Raw genomic sequence first — 22436 nt, forward strand, 5'->3', positions numbered from 1 at the left:
GTCTCAGGCCCTATCAGCCTGAAGGCGCCCGATCTCGTCTGATCTCGGAAGCTAAGCAGGGTCGGGCCTGGTTAGGATCTTGGATGGGAGACCACCTGGGAATCCCGGGTGCTCGAGGCTTTTTGCCTACCAGAAGAGGTCCTTTAGCCCCCGCCGCGCGTCCCGATTCTTGGATCCCCCCCGCAGCCCCAGCCCCTCCCGGGCCGCGGGGAGCGGGTGGCCGGGGCCCCGACTCGCGCTGCAGACCTGGGTTGCCTCCGCGCGGCCCGCGAGCCCCTCCGCATTCGCATTCGGCTTCCAGGACACCCGACGACCGGCAGTCCCGTCTCCATCTGGGGCTCCTTTGGCTTGCCTCAGGCAATCCCGGGGCTTGCACCGACTCAAGCCAGATCCCCAGCACCCCCCCCCCACCCCCTGCCTCGCAGGCCATCGCGCATGCGCATGTGCGCGCGCACGCACAGATAGATGTGCCCAAACGGGGCATCTATCTTGTTCAATTATACTGTGGGTGGATCTATGCCTGGGAGTCGGACTGCTGAACCATAATCTACTTCCACTTTTAGTTCCTTCGGGAACCTCCATAATCTTTTCCATACCGGCTCTACCCACGCCCATTCCTACTCACCGTGGAGGAGAGTTCCCTTTGCTCCACATCTTCTCCAGCTGTGGTTATTGACAGACATCGCAGTGAGGCCCAATCGGACTCATGTGAAGTGGTCCCTCCTTGGAGTTTGGAGTTGAGCCTCTCCAATCATTAGTGATGTGGAGCAAGATGACCTTTTGGAAATGCAGATGCAATGCTGTCACCTCCCTGCTCCAACGGCTCTCGTATTTTCCCAGCATATTGAAGATACGACCACTTCCCTTCAGGCTTGCTCCTCACGTTCTTCTCTGATGTCTTTTGCCTGGAATGCCCTCTGCACTCTTTGGCTTCCATCCCATAGGGCATTTTTCGTTTCTTGAATGTCCTAAGTTTCCCTGGTCACATAGCCTTCCAAGATGCTATTTTCCCTGCCTGAAATTCTTCCTGCATCTCAACCCTGGTTTACCTAGGTTCAACCTATGGACCTCAACGAAATGGTGCCTCTGGAAAGCCTTCCCTGACACCCAGGTTTTGTGGTGAGGGAAGAGGCCCCTCTATAGGTTCTCAAAGGATCTGCCTGTGATGTATCATTAGAGTCGTCTCAGTGAAAGCAGGAACTCTGTGTCTTCTTCTCTCCGCCTTCTATTCCCTGAAACTTATTACATGCCTCCTAGCTCATCGTAGGTGCTCAGTATTTACTTAGTGTGTGAAAGACAGAAAAGCTCTTGGAAGCCTCAAGGGGTCACTTGGCTCGGCACTTTTGATCTCTGTGTATATTTGGCGAGTCAATTCTTTCCTTTCCTGGGTTGATGTGTACACTATATTCGAGGCACAATCTAAGGCATGAAGACATATCCATGCATAGAGGTTCTTGCTTTCAAGGAACTCGTACAGCAGATTTCTACAAGTTAGGGCTTTTCAAATGCTCTAGAAGCATGTGAACGTTCAGTATGCTCCATTTTCATTTCAAAGAAAGATCGTTTGACTTCCATAGCAAAGGTGGAGACCTTCCAACGTTGAGTCCAAGACTTATACCTTGACCATTTCAGGCAAGTCTTGTGGTTCCTTCTGGAGGTGTGTGGCTCTTGCAGAAATGTGAAGATCTTCCATCGTCCTCAGACTTTGGTGTCATTTGCAATCATCCAGAAAGCTTCCAGGTCCAGGTTCCAGACCACCACCACACACAGTCAGTAGCCAACGGAGTGGATTCCAGGAATACGCATTGTTCACCGGCATTACCGTTGATATTGTTGCTGCACACTCAATGCAGTGGGCAGGGCCTGGATTGTCCACTGGGTCTCATGTGGAATGGAAAGAAGGGCTCCCCACCCCCCACAGACCCCCCACCCCCACTGTTGACAGCCTTGTGACGAGAAACGGTCCCCGAAACAAGAATCAGACAAAGCAGAGAAGCCCAGATGATAGTCCTTGAGATGAAGGAACTAAGCAGCTGGTTGAGATGGCACCAAGGGGAAAGGTTGCTCTTTTTGTCTGCCCCTCTACTCCTTTCTTCCTGGACACCTTAGGGCTTCGTCATGGAGATTTGAAAGAAAGTGCACAAAAGTCATATGTGTTGTATCAAGATTTTGAATTTAACCATCTCTCAAAAAGGAAGAGAGCTTCACCTGCACATGTTTCTTTCAAAAACGTCCATTGCTTTTCAATTCTAGGGTTTCTCTCTTGCCTTGTTCACTTAGCCTTAATAGTAAAAATCAACGAAAACTACATAAAGATTCACAGATACCAAAAAGGACAGCTTCTGTTTCTGAAATCATCTTTCCATTTAGTAGAACACGAGCTCTATTCTTTGTATTTTGCCTAGGGAATTAGCAATGTCCTGGTTCAGATGGCAAGGTATCCCCACCCAGGAGATTGGGGTTCGATCCCTGGGTCCGGAAGATGCCTCCCGTAGAAGGAAATGGCAACCCACTCCAGTATCCTCGCCTGGGAAATGCCACGGACAGAGGAGCCTGATGGGCCGCAGTCCATGGGTCGTATCAAAGTTGGGCTCAATCCAGCAACTACGAACAGAAGTAATTCCAAAGACCACACTCAAGTGTGTGTGTGTGTGTGTGTGTGTGTGTGTGTGTCTGTATCTCCTCTTGCCGTCTTGGAGTCTGTCTCGGAATCTTCATGTATTTCTGCCTCTGTATCTCCTGACAGCCAGCCGCCGGCGCGTTCGTCTGGCCCCGGCCTCTCCCAGGCGCTCTGGTTCTGGCTGAGGAGCTTGCGCAGGCCAGCTGTCTCCCTTGGCGTGGGTGCGTGCGAGTGTCTGTGTGTCTGTCTGTGTGCCTGCCTGTGGCTCGTCTGCTCTCTCAGGAAGGTCGAGGGCTTGGCGTGGGGGCAAAGGGGGGGCCTCGGTAGTGCGAAGGGGAGGGGCTGAGGCGCTCCGCTCGACCGCGCCTTCCTGGCTTCTGGTGGGTTTGGGCACCGGACAGGTGCCGCGCAAGTTGGGCGCTCAAGTTTCGCTGCGCCTAGGCCCGCAGGAGGTTCAGAGGCCCCTGGGCCGCGGGGGTTGGGAGGCGGCGGGCGCCGAAGACCCACACCTCCGGGGCCGCGCGGGCCTGAGCAGCGCATGGGATCGGGGGGAGGCCCCGCTCAGCGAGCGCGGCCGGGTCTGGAGTGGCCGCGGGTGGGAGGGCGCCGAGACCTCCACACCCCTCAGCCCAGCCCCTAGGCCCCGCGCGCACGCACGCACGCACGCCCTCCCGGTCAATGGGGGGTCCTGGAAGCCCCTCGGGCCCCCGGGCCCGGCCAGGCGCTTGCTGCTCTGGTGTTGGCGGTGTTCGGGGGGGCGGGCCGGCGTCAGCAGGCTGGAGTCCGGTCGCGGGTCGTGCGGCTCAAGTACAGCACGCCCCGCGACGAGAGGTGTGGCCCGTTGGCCCGACCTGCAGGGCAGAGCGAAAGGGAGGCGAAGCGCAAGGCTCTTAGGGCGCCCCGAGCCAACCGCCACCGTCTCAGGCCCTATCAGCCTGAAGGCGCCCGATCTCGTCTGATCTCGGAAGCTAAGCAGGGTCGGGCCTGGTTAGGATCTTGGATGGGAGACCACCTGGGAATCCCGGGTGCTCGAGGCTTTTTGCCTACCAGAAGAGGTCCTTTAGCCCCCGCCGCGCGTCCCGATTCTTGGATCCCCCCCGCAGCCCCAGCCCCTCCCGGGCCGCGGGGAGCGGGTGGCCGGGGCCCCGACTCGCGCTGCAGACCTGGGTTGCCTCCGCGCGGCCCGCGAGCCCCTCCGCATTCGCATTCGGCTTCCAGGACACCCGACGACCGGCAGTCCCGTCTCCATCTGGGGCTCCTTTGGCTTGCCTCAGGCAATCCCGGGGCTTGCACCGACTCAAGCCAGATCCCCAGCACCCCCCCCCCACCCCCTGCCTCGCAGGCCATCGCGCATGCGCATGTGCGCGCGCACGCACAGATAGATGTGCCCAAACGGGGCATCTATCTTGTTCAATTATACTGTGGGTGGATCTATGCCTGGGAGTCGGACTGCTGAACCATAATCTACTTCCACTTTTAGTTCCTTCGGGAACCTCCATAATCTTTTCCATACCGGCTCTACCCACGCCCATTCCTACTCACCGTGGAGGAGAGTTCCCTTTGCTCCACATCTTCTCCAGCTGTGGTTATTGACAGACATCGCAGTGAGGCCCAATCGGACTCATGTGAAGTGGTCCCTCCTTGGAGTTTGGAGTTGAGCCTCTCCAATCATTAGTGATGTGGAGCAAGATGACCTTTTGGAAATGCAGATGCAATGCTGTCACCTCCCTGCTCCAACGGCTCTCGTATTTTCCCAGCATATTGAAGATACGACCACTTCCCTTCAGGCTTGCTCCTCACGTTCTTCTCTGATGTCTTTTGCCTGGAATGCCCTCTGCACTCTTTGGCTTCCATCCCATAGGGCATTTTTCGTTTCTTGAATGTCCTAAGTTTCCCTGGTCACATAGCCTTCCAAGATGCTATTTTCCCTGCCTGAAATTCTTCCTGCATCTCAACCCTGGTTTACCTAGGTTCAACCTATGGACCTCAACGAAATGGTGCCTCTGGAAAGCCTTCCCTGACACCCAGGTTTTGTGGTGAGGGAAGAGGCCCCTCTATAGGTTCTCAAAGGATCTGCCTGTGATGTATCATTAGAGTCGTCTCAGTGAAAGCAGGAACTCTGTGTCTTCTTCTCTCCGCCTTCTATTCCCTGAAACTTATTACATGCCTCCTAGCTCATCGTAGGTGCTCAGTATTTACTTAGTGTGTGAAAGACAGAAAAGCTCTTGGAAGCCTCAAGGGGTCACTTGGCTCGGCACTTTTGATCTCTGTGTATATTTGGCGAGTCAATTCTTTCCTTTCCTGGGTTGATGTGTACACTATATTCGAGGCACAATCTAAGGCATGAAGACATATCCATGCATAGAGGTTCTTGCTTTCAAGGAACTCGTACAGCAGATTTCTACAAGTTAGGGCTTTTCAAATGCTCTAGAAGCATGTGAACGTTCAGTATGCTCCATTTTCATTTCAAAGAAAGATCGTTTGACTTCCATAGCAAAGGTGGAGACCTTCCAACGTTGAGTCCAAGACTTATACCTTGACCATTTCAGGCAAGTCTTGTGGTTCCTTCTGGAGGTGTGTGGCTCTTGCAGAAATGTGAAGATCTTCCATCGTCCTCAGACTTTGGTGTCATTTGCAATCATCCAGAAAGCTTCCAGGTCCAGGTTCCAGACCACCACCACACACAGTCAGTAGCCAACGGAGTGGATTCCAGGAATACGCATTGTTCACCGGCATTACCGTTGATATTGTTGCTGCACACTCAATGCAGTGGGCAGGGCCTGGATTGTCCACTGGGTCTCATGTGGAATGGAAAGAAGGGCTCCCCACCCCCCACAGACCCCCCACCCCCACTGTTGACAGCCTTGTGACGAGAAACGGTCCCCGAAACAAGAATCAGACAAAGCAGAGAAGCCCAGATGATAGTCCTTGAGATGAAGGAACTAAGCAGCTGGTTGAGATGGCACCAAGGGGAAAGGTTGCTCTTTTTGTCTGCCCCTCTACTCCTTTCTTCCTGGACACCTTAGGGCTTCGTCATGGAGATTTGAAAGAAAGTGCACAAAAGTCATATGTGTTGTATCAAGATTTTGAATTTAACCATCTCTCAAAAAGGAAGAGAGCTTCACCTGCACATGTTTCTTTCAAAAACGTCCATTGCTTTTCAATTCTAGGGTTTCTCTCTTGCCTTGTTCACTTAGCCTTAATAGTAAAAATCAACGAAAACTACATAAAGATTCACAGATACCAAAAAGGACAGCTTCTGTTTCTGAAATCATCTTTCCATTTAGTAGAACACGAGCTCTATTCTTTGTATTTTGCCTAGGGAATTAGCAATGTCCTGGTTCAGATGGCAAGGTATCCCCACCCAGGAGATTGGGGTTCGATCCCTGGGTCCGGAAGATGCCTCCCGTAGAAGGAAATGGCAACCCACTCCAGTATCCTCGCCTGGGAAATGCCACGGACAGAGGAGCCTGATGGGCCGCAGTCCATGGGTCGTATCAAAGTTGGGCTCAATCCAGCAACTACGAACAGAAGTAATTCCAAAGACCACACTCAAGTGTGTGTGTGTGTGTGTGTGTGTGTTGTGTGTGTCTGTATCTCCTCTTGCCGTCTTGGAGTCTGTCTCGGAATCTTCATGTATTTCTGCCTCTGTATCTCCTGACAGCCAGCCGCCGGCGCGTTCGTCTGGCCCCGGCCTCTCCCAGGCGCTCTGGTTCTGGCTGAGGAGCTTGCGCAGGCCAGCTGTCTCCCTTGGCGTGGGTGCGTGCGAGTGTCTGTGTGTCTGTCTGTGTGCCTGCCTGTGGCTCGTCTGCTCTCTCAGGAAGGTCGAGGGCTTGGCGTGGGGGCAAAGGGGGGGCCTCGGTAGTGCGAAGGGGAGGGGCTGAGGCGCTCCGCTCGACCGCGCCTTCCTGGCTTCTGGTGGGTTTGGGCACCGGACAGGTGCCGCGCAAGTTGGGCGCTCAAGTTTCGCTGCGCCTAGGCCCGCAGGAGGTTCAGAGGCCCCTGGGCCGCGGGGGTTGGGAGGCGGCGGGCGCCGAAGACCCACACCTCCGGGGCCGCGCGGGCCTGAGCAGCGCATGGGATCGGGGGGAGGCCCCGCTCAGCGAGCGCGGCCGGGTCTGGAGTGGCCGCGGGTGGGAGGGCGCCGAGACCTCCACACCCCTCAGCCCAGCCCCTAGGCCCCGCGCGCACGCACGCACGCACGCCCTCCCGGTCAATGGGGGGTCCTGGAAGCCCCTCGGGCCCCCGGGCCCGGCCAGGCGCTTGCTGCTCTGGTGTTGGCGGTGTTCGGGGGGGCGGGCCGGCGTCAGCAGGCTGGAGTCCGGTCGCGGGTCGTGCGGCTCAAGTACAGCACGCCCCGCGACGAGAGGTGTGGCCCGTTGGCCCGACCTGCAGGGCAGAGCGAAAGGGAGGCGAAGCGCAAGGCTCTTAGGGCGCCCCGAGCCAACCGCCACCGTCTCAGGCCCTATCAGCCTGAAGGCGCCCGATCTCGTCTGATCTCGGAAGCTAAGCAGGGTCGGGCCTGGTTAGGATCTTGGATGGGAGACCACCTGGGAATCCCGGGTGCTCGAGGCTTTTTGCCTACCAGAAGAGGTCCTTTAGCCCCCGCCGCGCGTCCCGATTCTTGGATCCCCCCGCAGCCCCAGCCCCTCCCGGGCCGCGGGGAGCGGGTGGCCGGGGCCCCGACTCGCGCTGCAGACCTGGGTTGCCTCCGCGCGGCCCGCGAGCCCCTCCGCATTCGCATTCGGCTTCCAGGACACCCGACGACCGGCAGTCCCGTCTCCATCTGGGGCTCCTTTGGCTTGCCTCAGGCAATCCCGGGGCTTGCACCGACTCAAGCCAGATCCCCAGCACCCCCCCCCCACCCCCTGCCTCGCAGGCCATCGCGCATGCGCATGTGCGCGCGCACGCACAGATAGATGTGCCCAAACGGGGCATCTATCTTGTTCAATTATACTGTGGGTGGATCTATGCCTGGGAGTCGGACTGCTGAACCATAATCTACTTCCACTTTTAGTTCCTTCGGGAACCTCCATAATCTTTTCCATACCGGCTCTACCCACGCCCATTCCTACTCACCGTGGAGGAGAGTTCCCTTTGCTCCACATCTTCTCCAGCTGTGGTTATTGACAGACATCGCAGTGAGGCCCAATCGGACTCATGTGAAGTGGTCCCTCCTTGGAGTTTGGAGTTGAGCCTCTCCAATCATTAGTGATGTGGAGCAAGATGACCTTTTGGAAATGCAGATGCAATGCTGTCACCTCCCTGCTCCAACGGCTCTCGTATTTTCCCAGCATATTGAAGATACGACCACTTCCCTTCAGGCTTGCTCCTCACGTTCTTCTCTGATGTCTTTTGCCTGGAATGCCCTCTGCACTCTTTGGCTTCCATCCCATAGGGCATTTTTCGTTTCTTGAATGTCCTAAGTTTCCCTGGTCACATAGCCTTCCAAGATGCTATTTTCCCTGCCTGAAATTCTTCCTGCATCTCAACCCTGGTTTACCTAGGTTCAACCTATGGACCTCAACGAAATGGTGCCTCTGGAAAGCCTTCCCTGACACCCAGGTTTTGTGGTGAGGGAAGAGGCCCCTCTATAGGTTCTCAAAGGATCTGCCTGTGATGTATCATTAGAGTCGTCTCAGTGAAAGCAGGAACTCTGTGTCTTCTTCTCTCCGCCTTCTATTCCCTGAAACTTATTACATGCCTCCTAGCTCAGCGTAGGTGCTCAGTATTTACTTAGTGTGTGAAAGACAGAAAAGCTCTTGGAAGCCTCAAGGGGTCACTTGGCTCGGCACTTTTGATCTCTGTGTATATTTGGCGAGTCAATTCTTTCCTTTCCTGGGTTGATGTGTACACTATATTCGAGGCACAATCTAAGGCATGAAGACATATCCATGCATAGAGGTTCTTGCTTTCAAGGAACTCGTACAGCAGATTTCTACAAGTTAGGGCTTTTCAAATGCTCTAGAAGCATGTGAACGTTCAGTATGCTCCATTTTCATTTCAAAGAAAGATCGTTTGACTTCCATAGCAAAGGTGGAGACCTTCCAACGTTGAGTCCAAGACTTATACCTTGACCATTTCAGGCAAGTCTTGTGGTTCCTTCTGGAGGTGTGTGGCTCTTGCAGAAATGTGAAGATCTCATCGTCCTCAGACTTTGGTGTCATTTGCAATCATCCAGAAAGCTTCCAGGTCCAGGTTCCAGACCACCACCACACACAGTCAGTAGCCAACGGAGTGGATTCCAGGAATACGCATTGTTCACCGGCATTACCGTTGATATTGTTGCTGCACACTCAATGCAGTGGGCAGGGCCTGGATTGTCCACTGGGTCTCATGTGGAATGGAAAGAAGGGCTCCCCACCCCCCACAGACCCCCCACCCCCACTGTTGACAGCCTTGTGACGAGAAACGGTCCCCGAAACAAGAATCAGACAAAGCAGAGAAGCCCAGATGATAGTCCTTGAGATGAAGGAACTAAGCAGCTGGTTGAGATGGCACCAAGGGGAAAGGTTGCTCTTTTTGTCTGCCCCTCTACTCCTTTCTTCCTGGACACCTTAGGGCTTCGTCATGGAGATTTGAAAGAAAGTGCACAAAAGTCATATGTGTTGTATCAAGATTTTGAATTTAACCATCTCTCAAAAAGGAAGAGAGCTTCACCTGCACATGTTTCTTTCAAAAACGGCCATTGCTTTTCAATTCTAGGGTTTCTCTCTTGCCTTGTTCACTTAGCCTTAATAGTAAAAATCAACGAAAACTACATAAAGATTCACAGATACCAAAAAGGACAGCTTCTGTTTCTGAAATCATCTTTCCATTTAGTAGAACACGAGCTCTATTCTTTGTATTTTGCCTAGGGAATTAGCAATGTCCTGGTTCAGATGGCAAGGTATCCCCACCCAGGAGATTGGGGTTCGATCCCTGGGTCCGGAAGATGCCTCCCGTAGAAGGAAATGGCAACCCACTCCAGTATCCTCGCCTGGGAAATGCCACGGACAGAGGAGCCTGATGGGCCGCAGTCCATGGGTCGTATCAAAGTTGGGCTCAATCCAGCAACTACGAACAGAAGTAATTCCAAAGACCACACTCAAGTGTGTGTGTGTGTGTGTGTGTGTTTGTGTGTGTCTGTATCTCCTCTTGCCGTCTTGGAGTCTGTCTCGGAATCTTCATGTATTTCTGCCTCTGTATCTCCTGACAGCCAGCCGCCGGCGCGTTCGTCTGGCCCCGGCCTCTCCCAGGCGCTCTGGTTCTGGCTGAGGAGCTTGCGCAGGCCAGCTGTCTCCCTTGGCGTGGGTGCGTGCGAGTGTCTGTGTGTCTGTCTGTGTGCCTGCCTGTGGCTCGTCTGCTCTCTCAGGAAGGTCGAGGGCTTGGCGTGGGGGCAAAGGGGGGGCCTCGGTAGTGCGAAGGGGAGGGGCTGAGGCGCTCCGCTCGACCGCGCCTTCCTGGCTTCTGGTGGGTTTGGGCACCGGACAGGTGCCGCGCAAGTTGGGCGCTCAAGTTTCGCTGCGCCTAGGCCCGCAGGAGGTTCAGAGGCCCCTGGGCCGCGGGGGTTGGGAGGCGGCGGGCGCCGAAGACCCACACCTCCGGGGCCGCGCGGGCCTGAGCAGCGCATGGGATCGGGGGAGGCCCCGCTCAGCGAGCGCGGCCGGGTCTGGAGTGGCCGCGGGTGGGAGGGCGCCGAGACCTCCACACCCCTCAGCCCAGCCCCTAGGCCCCGCGCGCACGCACGCACGCACGCCCTCCCGGTCAATGGGGGGTCCTGGAAGCCCCTCGGGCCCCCGGGCCCGGCCAGGCGCTTGCTGCTCTGGTGTTGGCGGTGTTCGGGGGGGCGGGCCGGCGTCAGCAGGCTGGAGTCCGGTCGCGGGTCGTGCGGCTCAAGTACAGCACGCCCCGCGACGAGAGGTGTGGCCCGTTGGCCCGACCTGCAGGGCAGAGCGAAAGGGAGGCGAAGCGCAAGGCTCTTAGGGCGCCCCGAGCCAACCGCCACCGTCTCAGGCCCTATCAGCCTGAAGGCGCCCGATCTCGTCTGATCTCGGAAGCTAAGCAGGGTCGGGCCTGGTTAGGATCTTGGATGGGAGACCACCTGGGAATCCCGGGTGCTCGAGGCTTTTTGCCTACCAGAAGAGGTCCTTTAGCCCCCGCCGCGCGTCCCGATTCTTGGATCCCCCCCGCAGCCCCAGCCCCTCCCGGGCCGCGGGGAGCGGGTGGCCGGGGCCCCGACTCGCGCTGCAGACCTGGGTTGCCTCCGCGCGGCCCGCGAGCCCCTCCGCATTCGCATTCGGCTTCCAGGACACCCGACGACCGGCAGTCCCGTCTCCATCTGGGGCTCCTTTGGCTTGCCTCAGGCAATCCCGGGGCTTGCACCGACTCAAGCCAGATCCCCAGCACCCCCCCCCCACCCCCTGCCTCGCAGGCCATCGCGCATGCGCATGTGCGCGCGCACGCACAGATAGATGTGCCCAAACGGGGCATCTATCTTGTTCAATTATACTGTGGGTGGATCTATGCCTGGGAGTCGGACTGCTGAACCATAATCTACTTCCACTTTTAGTTCCTTCGGGAACCTCCATAATCTTTTCCATACCGGCTCTACCCACGCCCATTCCTACTCACCGTGGAGGAGAGTTCCCTTTGCTCCACATCTTCTCCAGCTGTGGTTATTGACAGACATCGCAGTGAGGCCCAATCGGACTCATGTGAAGTGGTCCCTCCTTGGAGTTTGGAGTTGAGCCTCTCCAATCATTAGTGATGTGGAGCAAGATGACCTTTTGGAAATGCAGATGCAATGCTGTCACCTCCCTGCTCCAACGGCTCTCGTATTTTCCCAGCATATTGAAGATACGACCACTTCCCTTCAGGCTTGCTCCTCACGTTCTTCTCTGATGTCTTTTGCCTGGAATGCCCTCTGCACTCTTTGGCTTCCATCCCATAGGGCATTTTTCGTTTCTTGAATGTCCTAAGTTTCCCTGGTCACATAGCCTTCCAAGATGCTATTTTCCCTGCCTGAAATTCTTCCTGCATCTCAACCCTGGTTTACCTAGGTTCAACCTATGGACCTCAACGAAATGGTGCCTCTGGAAAGCCTTCCCTGACACCCAGGTTTTGTGGTGAGGGAAGAGGCCCCTCTATAGGTTCTCAAAGGATCTGCCTGTGATGTATCATTAGAGTCGTCTCAGTGAAAGCAGGAACTCTGTGTCTTCTTCTCTCCGCCTTCTATTCCCTGAAACTTATTACATGCCTCCTAGCTCAGCGTAGGTGCTCAGTATTTACTTAGTGTGTGAAAGACAGAAAAGCTCTTGGAAGCCTCAAGGGGTCACTTGGCTCGGCACTTTTGATCTCTGTGTATATTTGGCGAGTCAATTCTTTCCTTTCCTGGGTTGATGTGTACACTATATTCGAGGCACAATCTAAGGCATGAAGACATATCCATGCATAGAGGTTCTTGCTTTCAAGGAACTCGTACAGCAGATTTCTACAAGTTAGGGCTTTTCAAATGCTCTAGAAGCATGTGAACGTTCAGTATGCTCCATTTTCATTTCAAAGAAAGATCGTTTGACTTCCATAGCAAAGGTGGAGACCTTCCAACGTTGAGTCCAAGACTTATACCTTGACCATTTCAGGCAAGTCTTGTGGTTCCTTCTGGAGGTGTGTGGCTCTTGCAGAAATGTGAAGATCTTCCATCGTCCTCAGACTTTGGTGTCATTTGCAATCATCCAGAAAGCTTCCAGGTCCAGGTTCCAGACCACCACCACACACAGTCAGTAGCCAACGGAGTGGATTCCAGGAATACGCATTGTTCACCGGCATTACCGTTGATATTGTTGCTGCACACTCAATGCAGTGGGCAGGGCCTGGATTGTCCACTGGGTCTCATGTGGAATGGAAAGAAGGGCTCCCCACCCCCCACAGACCCCCCACCCCCACTGTTGACAGCCTTGTGACGAGAAACGGTCCCCGAAACAAGAATCAGACAAAGCAGAGAAGCCCAGATGATAGTCCTTGAGATGAAGGAACTAAGCAGCTGGTTGAGATGGCACCAAGGGGAAAGGTTGCTCTTTTTGTCTGCCCCTCTACTCCTTTCTTCCTGGACACCTTAGGGCTTCGTCATGGAGATTTGAAAGAAAGTGCACAAAAGTCATATGTGTTGTATCAAGATTTTGAATTTAACCATCTCTCAAAAAGGAAGAGAGCTTCACCTGCACATGTTTCTTTCAAAAACGGCCATTGCTTTTCAATTCTAGGGTTTCTCTCTTGCCTTGTTCACTTAGCCTTAATAGTAAAAATCAACGAAAACTACATAAAGATTCACAGATACCAAAAAGGACAGCTTCTGTTTCTGAAATCATCTTTCCATTTAGTAGAACACGAGCTCTATTCTTTGTATTTTGCCTAGGGAATTAGCAATGTCCTGGTTCAGATGGCAAGGTATCCCCACCCAGGAGATTGGGGTTCGATCCCTGGGTCCGGAAGATGCCTCCCGTAGAAGGAAATGGCAACCCACTCCAGTATCCTCGCCTGGGAAATGCCACGGACAGAGGAGCCTGATGGGCCGCAGTCCATGGGTCGTATCAAAGTTGGGCTCAATCCAGCAACTACGAACAGAAGTAATTCCAAAGACCACACTCAAGTGTGTGTGTGTGTGTGTGTGTGTTTGTGTGTGTCTGTATCTCCTCTTGCCGTCTTGGAGTCTGTCTCGGAATCTTCATGTATTTCTGCCTCTGTATCTCCTGACAGCCAGCCGCCGGCGCGTTCGTCTGGCCCCGGCCTCTCCCAGGCGCTCTGGTTCTGGCTGAGGAGCTTGCGCAGGCCAGCTGTCTCCCTTGGCGTGGGTGCGTGCGAGTGTCTGTGTGTCTGTCTGTGTGCCTGCCTGTGGCTCGTCTGCTCTCTCAGGAAGGTCGAGGGCTTGGCGTGGGGGCAAAGGGGGGGCCTCGGTAGTGCGAAGGGGAGGGGCTGAGGCGCTCCGCTCGACCGCGCCTTCCTGGCTTCTGGTGGGTTTGGGCACCGGACAGGTGCCGCGCAAGTTGGGCGCTCAAGTTTCGCTGCGCCTAGGCCCGCAGGAGGTTCAGAGGCCCCTGGGCCGCGGGGGTTGGGAGGCGGCGGGCGCCGAAGACCGACACCTCCGGGGCCGCGCGGGCCTGAGCAGCGCATGGGATCGGGGGGAGGCCCCGCTCAGCGAGCGCGGCCGGGTCTGGAGTGGCCGCGGGTGGGAGGGCGCCGAGACCTCCACACCCCTCAGCCCAGCCCCTAGGCCCCGCGCGCACGCACGCACGCACGCCCTCCCGGTCAATGGGGGGTCCTGGAAGCCCCTCGGGCCCCCGGGCCCGGCCAGGCGCTTGCTGCTCTGGTGTTGGCGGTGTTCGGGGGGGCGGGCCGGCGTCAGCAGGCTGGAGTCCGGTCGCGGGTCGTGCGGCTCAAGTACAGCACGCCCCGCGACGAGAGGTGTGGCCCGTTGGCCCGACCTGCAGGGCAGAGCGAAAGGGAGGCGAAGCGCAAGGCTCTTAGGGCGCCCCGAGCCAACCGCCACCGTCTCAGGCCCTATCAGCCTGAAGGCGCCCGATCTCGTCTGATCTCGGAAGCTAAGCAGGGTCGGGCCTGGTTAGGATCTTGGATGGGAGACCACCTGGGAATCCCGGGTGCTCGAGGCTTTTTGCCTACCAGAAGAGGTCCTTTAGCCCCCGCCGCGCGTCCCGATTCTTGGATCCCCCCCGCAGCCCCAGCCCCTCCCGGGCCGCGGGGAGCGGGTGGCCGGGGCCCCGACTCGCGCTGCAGACCTGGGTTGCCTCCGCGCGGCCCGCGAGCCCCTCCGCATTCGCATTCGGCTTCCAGGACACCCGACGACCGGCAGTCCCGTCTCCATCTGGGGCTCCTTTGGCTTGCCTCAGGCAATCCCGGGGCTTGCACCGACTCAAGCCAGATCCCCAGCACCCCCCCCCCACCCCCTGCCTCGCAGGCCATCGCGCATGCGCATGTGCGCGCGCACGCACAGATAGATGTGCCCAAACGGGGCATCTATCTTGTTCAATTATACTGTGGGTGGATCTATGCCTGGGAGTCGGACTGCTGAACCATAATCTACTTCCACTTTTAGTTCCTTCGGGAACCTCCATAATCTTTTCCATACCGGCTCTACCCACGCCCATTCCTACTCACCGTGGAGGAGAGTTCCCTTTGCTCCACATCTTCTCCAGCTTGGTTATTGACAGACATCGCAGTGAGGCCCAATCGGACTCATGTGAAGTGGTCCCTCCTTGGAGTTTGGAGTTGAGCCTCTCCAATCATTAGTGATGTGGAGCAAGATGACCTTTTGGAAATGCAGATGCAATGCTGTCACCTCCCTGCTCCAACGGCTCTCGTATTTTCCCAGCATATTGAAGATACGACCACTTCCCTTCAGGCTTGCTCCTCACGTTCTTCTCTGATGTCTTTTGCCTGGAATGCCCTCTGCACTCTTTGGCTTCCATCCCATAGGGCATTTTTCGTTTCTTGAATGTCCTAAGTTTCCCTGGTCACATAGCCTTCCAAGATGCTATTTTCCCTGCCTGAAATTCTTCCTGCATCTCAACCCTGGTTTACCTAGGTTCAACCTATGGACCTCAACGAAATGGTGCCTCTGGAAAGCCTTCCCTGACACCCAGGTTTTGTGGTGAGGGAAGAGGCCCCTCTATAGGTTCTCAAAGGATCTGCCTGTGATGTATCATTAGAGTCGTCTCAGTGAAAGCAGGAACTCTGTGTCTTCTTCTCTCCGCCTTCTATTCCCTGAAACTTATTACATGCCTCCTAGCTCATCGTAGGTGCTCAGTATTTACTTAGTGTGTGAAAGACAGAAAAGCTCTTGGAAGCCTCAAGGGGTCACTTGGCTCGGCACTTTTGATCTCTGTGTATATTTGGCGAGTCAATTCTTTCCTTTCCTGGGTTGATGTGTACACTATATTCGAGGCACAATCTAAGGCATGAAGACATATCCATGCATAGAGGTTCTTGCTTTCAAGGAACTCGTACAGCAGATTTCTACAAGTTAGGGCTTTTCAAATGCTCTAGAAGCATGTGAACGTTCAGTATGCTCCATTTTCATTTCAAAGAAAGATCGTTTGACTTCCATAGCAAAGGTGGAGACCTTCCAACGTTGAGTCCAAGACTTATACCTTGACCATTTCAGGCAAGTCTTGTGGTTCCTTCTGGAGGTGTGTGGCTCTTGCAGAAATGTGAAGATCTTCCATCGTCCTCAGACTTTGGTGTCATTTGCAATCATCCAGAAAGCTTCCAGGTCCAGGTTCCAGACCACCACCACACACAGTCAGTAGCCAACGGAGTGGATTCCAGGAATACGCATTGTTCACCGGCATTACCGTTGATATTGTTGCTGCACACTCAATGCAGTGGGCAGGGCCTGGATTGTCCACTGGGTCTCATGTGGAATGGAAAGAAGGGCTCCCCACCCCCCACAGACCCCCCACCCCCACTGTTGACAGCCTTGTGACGAGAAACGGTCCCCGAAACAAGAATCAGACAAAGCAGAGAAGCCCAGATGATAGTCCTTGAGATGAAGGAACTAAGCAGCTGGTTGAGATGGCACCAAGGGGAAAGGTTGCTCTTTTTGTCTGCCCCTCTACTCCTTTCTTCCTGGACACCTTAGGGCTTCGTCATGGAGATTTGAAAGAAAGTGCACAAAAGTCATATGTGTTGTATCAAGATTTTGAATTTAACCATCTCTCAAAAAGGAAGAGAGCTTCACCTGCACATGTTTCTTTCAAAAACGTCCATTGCTTTTCAATTCTAGGGTTTCTCTCTTGCCTTGTTCACTTAGCCTTAATAGTAAAAATCAACGAAAACTACATAAAGATTCACAGATACCAAAAAGGACAGCTTCTGTTTCTGAAATCATCTTTCCATTTAGTAGAACACGAGCTCTATTCTTTGTATTTTGCCTAGGGAATTAGCAATGTCCTGGTTCAGATGGCAAGGTATCCCCACCCAGGAGATTGGGGTTCGATCCCTGGGTCCGGAAGATGCCTCCCGTAGAAGGAAATGGCAACCCACTCCAGTATCCTCGCCTGGGAAATGCCACGGACAGAGGAGCCTGATGGGCCGCAGTCCATGGGTCGTATCAAAGTTGGGCTCAATCCAGCAACTACGAACAGAAGTAATTCCAAAGACCACACTCAAGTGTGTGTGTGTGTGTGTGTGTGTGTGTGTGTGTGTCTGTATCTCCTCTTGCCGTCTTGGAGTCTGTCTCGGAATCTTCATGTATTTCTGCCTCTGTATCTCCTGACAGCCAGCCGCCGGCGCGTTCGTCTGGCCCCGGCCTCTCCCAGGCGCTCTGGTTCTGGCTGAGGAGCTTGCGCAGGCCAGCTGTCTCCCTTGGCGTGGGTGCGTGCGAGTGTCTGTGTGTCTGTCTGTGTGCCTGCCTGTGGCTCGTCTGCTCTCTCAGGAAGGTCGAGGGCTTGGCGTGGGGGCAAAGGGGGGGCCTCGGTAGTGCGAAGGGGAGGGGCTGAGGCGCTCCGCTCGACCGCGCCTTCCTGGCTTCTGCTGGGTTTGGGCACCGGACAGGTGCCGCGCAAGTTGGGCGCTCAAGTTTCGCTGCGCCTAGGCCCGCAGGAGGTTCAGAGGCCCCTGGGCCGCGGGGGTTGGGAGGCGGCGGGCGCCGAAGACCGACACCTCCGGGGCCGCGCGGGCCTGAGCAGCGCATGGGATCGGGGGGAGGCCCCGCTCAGCGAGCGCGGCCGGGTCTGGAGTGGCCGCGGGTGGGAGGGCGCCGAGACCTCCACACCCCTCAGCCCAGCCCCCAGGCCCCGCGCGCACGCACGCACGCACGCCCTCCCGGTCAATGGGGGGTCCTGGAAGCCCCTCGGGCCCCCGGGCCCGGCCAGGCGCTTGCTGCTCTGGTGTTGGCGGTGTTCGGGGGGGCGGGCCGGCGTCAGCAGGCTGGAGTCCGGTCGCGGGTCGTGCGGCTCAAGTACAGCACGCCCCGCGACGAGAGGTGCGGCCCGTTGGCCCGACCTGCAGGGCAGAGCGAAAGGGAGGCGAAGCGCAAGGCTCTTAGGGCGCCCCGAGCCAACCGCCTCCGGCTCCGGCCCTATCAGCCTGAAGGCGCCCGATCTCGTCTGATCTCGGAAGCTAAGCAGGGTCGGGCCTGGTTAGGATCTTGGATGGGAGACCACCTGGGAATCCCGGGTGCTCGAGGCTTTTTGCCTACCAGAAGAGGTCCTTTAGCCCCCGCCGCGCGTCCCGATTCTTGCATCCCCCCCGCAGCCCCAGCCCCTCCCGGGCCGCGGGGAGCGGCTGGCCGGGGCCCCGACTCCCGCTGCAGACCTGGGTTGCCTCCGCGCGGCCCGCGAGCCCCTCCGCATTCGCATTCGGCTTCCAGGACACCCGACGACCGGCAGTCCCGTCTCCATCTGGGGCTCCTTTGGCTTGCCTCAGGCAATCCCGGGGCTTGCACGGACTCCAGCCAGAGCCCCAGCCCCCGCCCCACCCCCTGCCTCGCAGGCCATCGCGCATGCGCATGTGCGCACGCACGCACAGATAGATGTGCCCAAACGGGGCATCTATCTTGTTCACTTATACCGTGGGTGTATCTATGCCTGGGAGTCGGACTGCTGAACCATACGCTACTTCCACTTTTAGTTCCTTCGGGAACCTCCATAATCTTTTCCATACCGGCTCTACCCACGCCCATTCCTACTCACCGTGGAGGAGAGTTCCCTTTGCTCCACATCTTCTCCAGCACTGGTTATTGACAGACATTGCAGTGAGGCCCAATCGGACTCATGTGAAGTGGTCCCTCCTTGGAGTTTGGAGTTGAGCCTCTCCAATCATTAGTGATGTGGAGCAAGATGACCTTTTGGAAATGCAGATGCAATGCTGTCACCTCCCTGCTCCAACGGCTCTCGTATTTTCCCAGCATATTGAAGATACGACCACTTCCTTCAGGCTTGCTCCTCACGTTCTTCTCTGATGTCTTTTGCCTGGAATGCCCTCTGCACTCTTTGGCTTCCATCCCATAGGGCATTTTTCGTTTCTTGAATGTCCTAAGTTTCCCTGGTCACATAGCCTTCCAAGATGCTATTTTCCCTGCCTGAAATTCTTCCTGCATCTCAACCCTGGTTTACCTAGGTTCAACCTATGGACCTCAACGAAATGGTGCCTCTGGAAAGCCTTCCCTGACACCCAGGTTTTGTGGTGAGGGAAGAGGCCCCTCTATAGGTTCTCAAAGGATCTGCCTGTCATGTATCATTAGAGTCGTCTCAGTGAAAGCAGGAACTCTGTGTCTTCTTCTCTCCGCCTTCTATTCCCTGAAACTTATTACATGCCTCCTAGCTCATCGTAGGTGCTCAGTATTTACTTAGTGTGTGAAAGACAGAAAAGCTCTTGGAAGCCTCAAGGGGTCACTTGGCTCGGCACTTTTGATCTCTGTGTATATTTGGCGAGTCAATTCTTTCCTTTCCTGGGTTGATGTGTACACTATATTCGAGGCACAATCTAAGGCATGAAGACATATCCATGCATAGAGGTTCTTGCTTTCAAGGAACTCGTACAGCAGATTTCTACAAGTTAGGGCTTTTCAAATGCTCTAGAAGCATGTGAACGTTCAGTATGCTCCATTTTCATTTCAAAGAAAGATCGTTTGACTTCCATAGCAAAGGTGGAGACCTTCCAACGTTGAGTCCAAGACTTATACCTTGACCATTTCAGGCAAGTCTTGTGATTCCTTCTGGAGGTGTGTGGCTCTTGCAGAAATGTGAAGATCTTCCATCGTCCTCAGACTTTGGTGTCATTTGCAATCATCCAGAAAGCTTCCAGGTCCAGGTTCCAGACCACCACCACACACAGTCAGTAGCCAACGGAGTGGATTCCAGGAATACGCATTGTTCACCGGCATTACCGTTGATATTGTTGCTGCACACTCAATGCAGTGGGCAGGGCCTGGATTGTCCACTGGGTCTCATGTGGAATGGAAAGAAGGGCTCCCCACCCCCCACAGACCCCCCACCCCCACTGTTGACAGCCTTGTGACGAGAAACGGTCCCCGAAACAAGAATCAGACAAAGCAGAGAAGCCCAGATGATAGTCCTTGAGATGAAGGAACTAAGCAGCTGGTTGAGATGGCACCAAGGGGAAAGGTTGCTCTTTTTGTCTGCCCCTCTACTCCTTTCTTCCTGGACACCTTAGGGCTTCGTCATGGAGATTTGAAAGAAAGTGCACAAAAGTCATATGTGTTGTATCAAGATTTTGAATTTAACCATCTCTCAAAAAGGAAGAGAGCTTCACCTGCACATGTTTCTTTCAAAAACGTCCATTGCTTTTCAATTCTAGGGTTTCTCTCTTGCCTTGTTCACTTAGCCTTAATAGTAAAAATCAACGAAAACTACATAAAGATTCACAGATACCAAAAAGGACAGCTTCTGTTTCTGAAATCATCTTTCCATTTAGTAGAACACGAGCTCTATTCTTTGTATTTTGCCTAGGGAATTAGCAATGTCCTGGTTCAGATGGCAAGGTATCCCCACCCAGGAGATTGGGGTTCGATCCCTGGGTCCGGAAGATGCCTCCCGTAGAAGGAAATGGCAACCCACTCCAGTATCCTCGCCTGGGAAATGCCACGGACAGAGGAGCCTGATGGGCCGCAGTCCATGGGTCGTATCAAAGTTGGGCTCAACCCAGCAACTACGAACAGAAGTAATTCCAAAGACCACACTCAAGTGTGTGTGTGTGTGTGTGTGTGTGTGTGTGTGTGTCTGTATCTCCTCTTGCCGTCTTGGAGTCTGTCTCGGAATCTTCATGTATTTCTGCCTCTGTATCTCCTGACAGCCAGCCGCCGGCCCGTTCGTCTGGCCCCGGCCTCTCCCAGGCGCTCTGGCTCTGGCTGAGGAGCTTGCGCAGGCCAGCTGTCTCCCTTGGCGTGGGTGCGTGCGAGTGTCTGTGTGTCTGTCTGTGTGCCTGCCTGTGGCTCGTCTGCTCTCTCAGGAAGGTCGAGGGCTTGGCGTGGGGGCAAAGGGGGGGCCTCGGTAGTGCGAAGGGGAGGGGCTGAGGCGCTCCGCTCGACCGCGCCTTCCTGGCTTCTGGTGGGTTTGGGCACCGGACAGGTGCCGGGCAAGTTGGGCGCTCAAGTTTCGCTGCGCCTAGGCCCGCAGGAGGTTCAGAGGCCCCTGGGCCGCGGGGGTTGGGAGGCGGCGGGCGCCGAAGACCGACACCTCCGGGGCCGCGCGGGCCTGAGCAGCGCATGGGATCGGGGGGAGGCCCCGCTCAGCGAGCGCGGCCAGGTCTGGAGTGGCCGGGGGTGGGAGGGCGCCGAGACCTCCACACCCCTCAGCCCAGCCCCCAGGCCCCGCGCGCACGCACGCACGCACGCCCTCCCGGTCAATGGGGGGTCCTGGAAGCCCCTCGGGCCCCCGGGCCCGGCCAGGCGCTTGCTGCTCTGGTGTTGGCGGTGTTCGGGGGGGCGGGCCGGCGTCAGCAGGCTGGAGTCCGGTCGCGGGTCGTGCGGCTCAAGTACAGCACGCCCCGCGACGAGAGGTGCGGCCCGTTGGCCCGACCTGCAGGGCAGAGCGAAAGGGAGGCGAAGCGCAAGGCTCTTAGGGCGCCCCGAGCCAACCGCCTCCGGCTCCGGCCCTATCAGCCTGAAGGCGCCCGATCTCGTCTGATCTCGGAAGCTAAGCAGGGTCGGGCCTGGTTAGGATCTTGGATGGGAGACCACCTGGGAATCCCGGGTGCTCGAGGCTTTTTGCCTACCAGAAGAGGTCCTTTAGCCCCCGCCGCGCGTCCCGATTCTTGCATCCCCCCCGCAGCCCCAGCCCCTCCCGGGCCGCGGGGAGCGGCTGGCCGGGGCCCCGACTCCCGCTGCAGACCTGGGTTGCCTCCGCGCGGCCCGCGAGCCCCTCCGCATTCGCATTCGGCTTCCAGGACACCCGACGACCGGCAGTCCCGTCTCCATCTGGGGCTCCTTTGGCTTGCCTCAGGCAATCCCGGGGCTTGCACGGACTCCAGCCAGAGCCCCAGCCCCCGCCCCACCCCCTGCCTCGCAGGCCATCACGCATGCGCAAGTGCGCACGCACGCACAGATAGATGTGCCCAAACGGGGCATCTATCTTGTTCACTTATACCGTGGGTGTATCTATGCCTGGGAGTCGGACTGCTGAACCATACGCTACTTCCACTTTTAGTTCCTTCGGGAACCTCCATAATCTTTTCCATACCGGCTCTACCCACGCCCATTCCTACTCACCGTGGAGGAGAGTTCCCTTTGCTCCACATCTTCTCCAGCATTGGTTATTGACAGACATCGCAGTGAGGCCCAATCGGACTCATGTGAAGTGGTCCCTCCTTGGAGTTTGGAGTTGAGCCTCTCCAATCATTAGTGATGTGGAGCAAGATGACCTTTTGGAAATGCAGATGCAATGCTGTCACCTCCCTGCTCCAACGGCTCTCGTATTTTCCCAGCATATTGAAGATACGACCACTTCCCTTCAGGCTTGCTCCTCACGTTCTTCTCTGATGTCTTTTGCCTGGAATGCCCTCTGCACTCTTTGGCTTCCATCCCATAGGGCATTTTTCGTTTCTTGAATGTCCTAAGTTTCCCTGGTCACATAGCCTTCCAAGATGCTATTTTCCCTGCCTGAAATTCTTCCTGCATCTCAACCCTGGTTTACCTAGGTTCAACCTATGGACCTCAACGAAATGGTGCCTCTGGAAAGCCTTCCCTGACACCCAGGTTTTGTGGTGAGGGAAGAGGCCCCTCTATAGGTTCTCAAAGGATCTGCCTGTCATGTATCATTAGAGTCGTCTCAGTGAAAGCAGGAACTCTGTGTCTTCTTCTCTC

General features: G+C 55.9%; 7 pseudogenes; all 7 read left to right on the forward strand.

Annotated features, from left to right (window-relative positions):
- Positions 1-120, forward strand: LOC113888986 (annotated as a pseudogene).
- Positions 121-3537: 3417 nt separating this feature from the next.
- On the forward strand, positions 3538-3657 carry LOC113888987 (annotated as a pseudogene).
- Positions 3658-7075: 3418 nt separating this feature from the next.
- Positions 7076-7195, forward strand: LOC113888988 (annotated as a pseudogene).
- A 3413-nt stretch (positions 7196-10608) lies between these two features.
- Positions 10609-10728, forward strand: LOC113888980 (annotated as a pseudogene).
- A 3417-nt stretch (positions 10729-14145) lies between these two features.
- On the forward strand, positions 14146-14265 carry LOC113888981 (annotated as a pseudogene).
- A 3418-nt stretch (positions 14266-17683) lies between these two features.
- LOC113888982 lies at positions 17684-17803 on the forward strand (annotated as a pseudogene).
- A 3416-nt stretch (positions 17804-21219) lies between these two features.
- Positions 21220-21339, forward strand: LOC113888983 (annotated as a pseudogene).
- Positions 21340-22436: the final 1097 nt, after the last annotated feature.

Source organism: Bos indicus x Bos taurus, unplaced genomic scaffold (genome assembly GCF_003369695.1).
Source record: "Bos indicus x Bos taurus breed Angus x Brahman F1 hybrid unplaced genomic scaffold, Bos_hybrid_MaternalHap_v2.0 tig00003390_arrow_arrow_obj, whole genome shotgun sequence".
Lineage (NCBI taxonomy): Eukaryota > Metazoa > Chordata > Mammalia > Artiodactyla > Bovidae > Bos > Bos indicus x Bos taurus.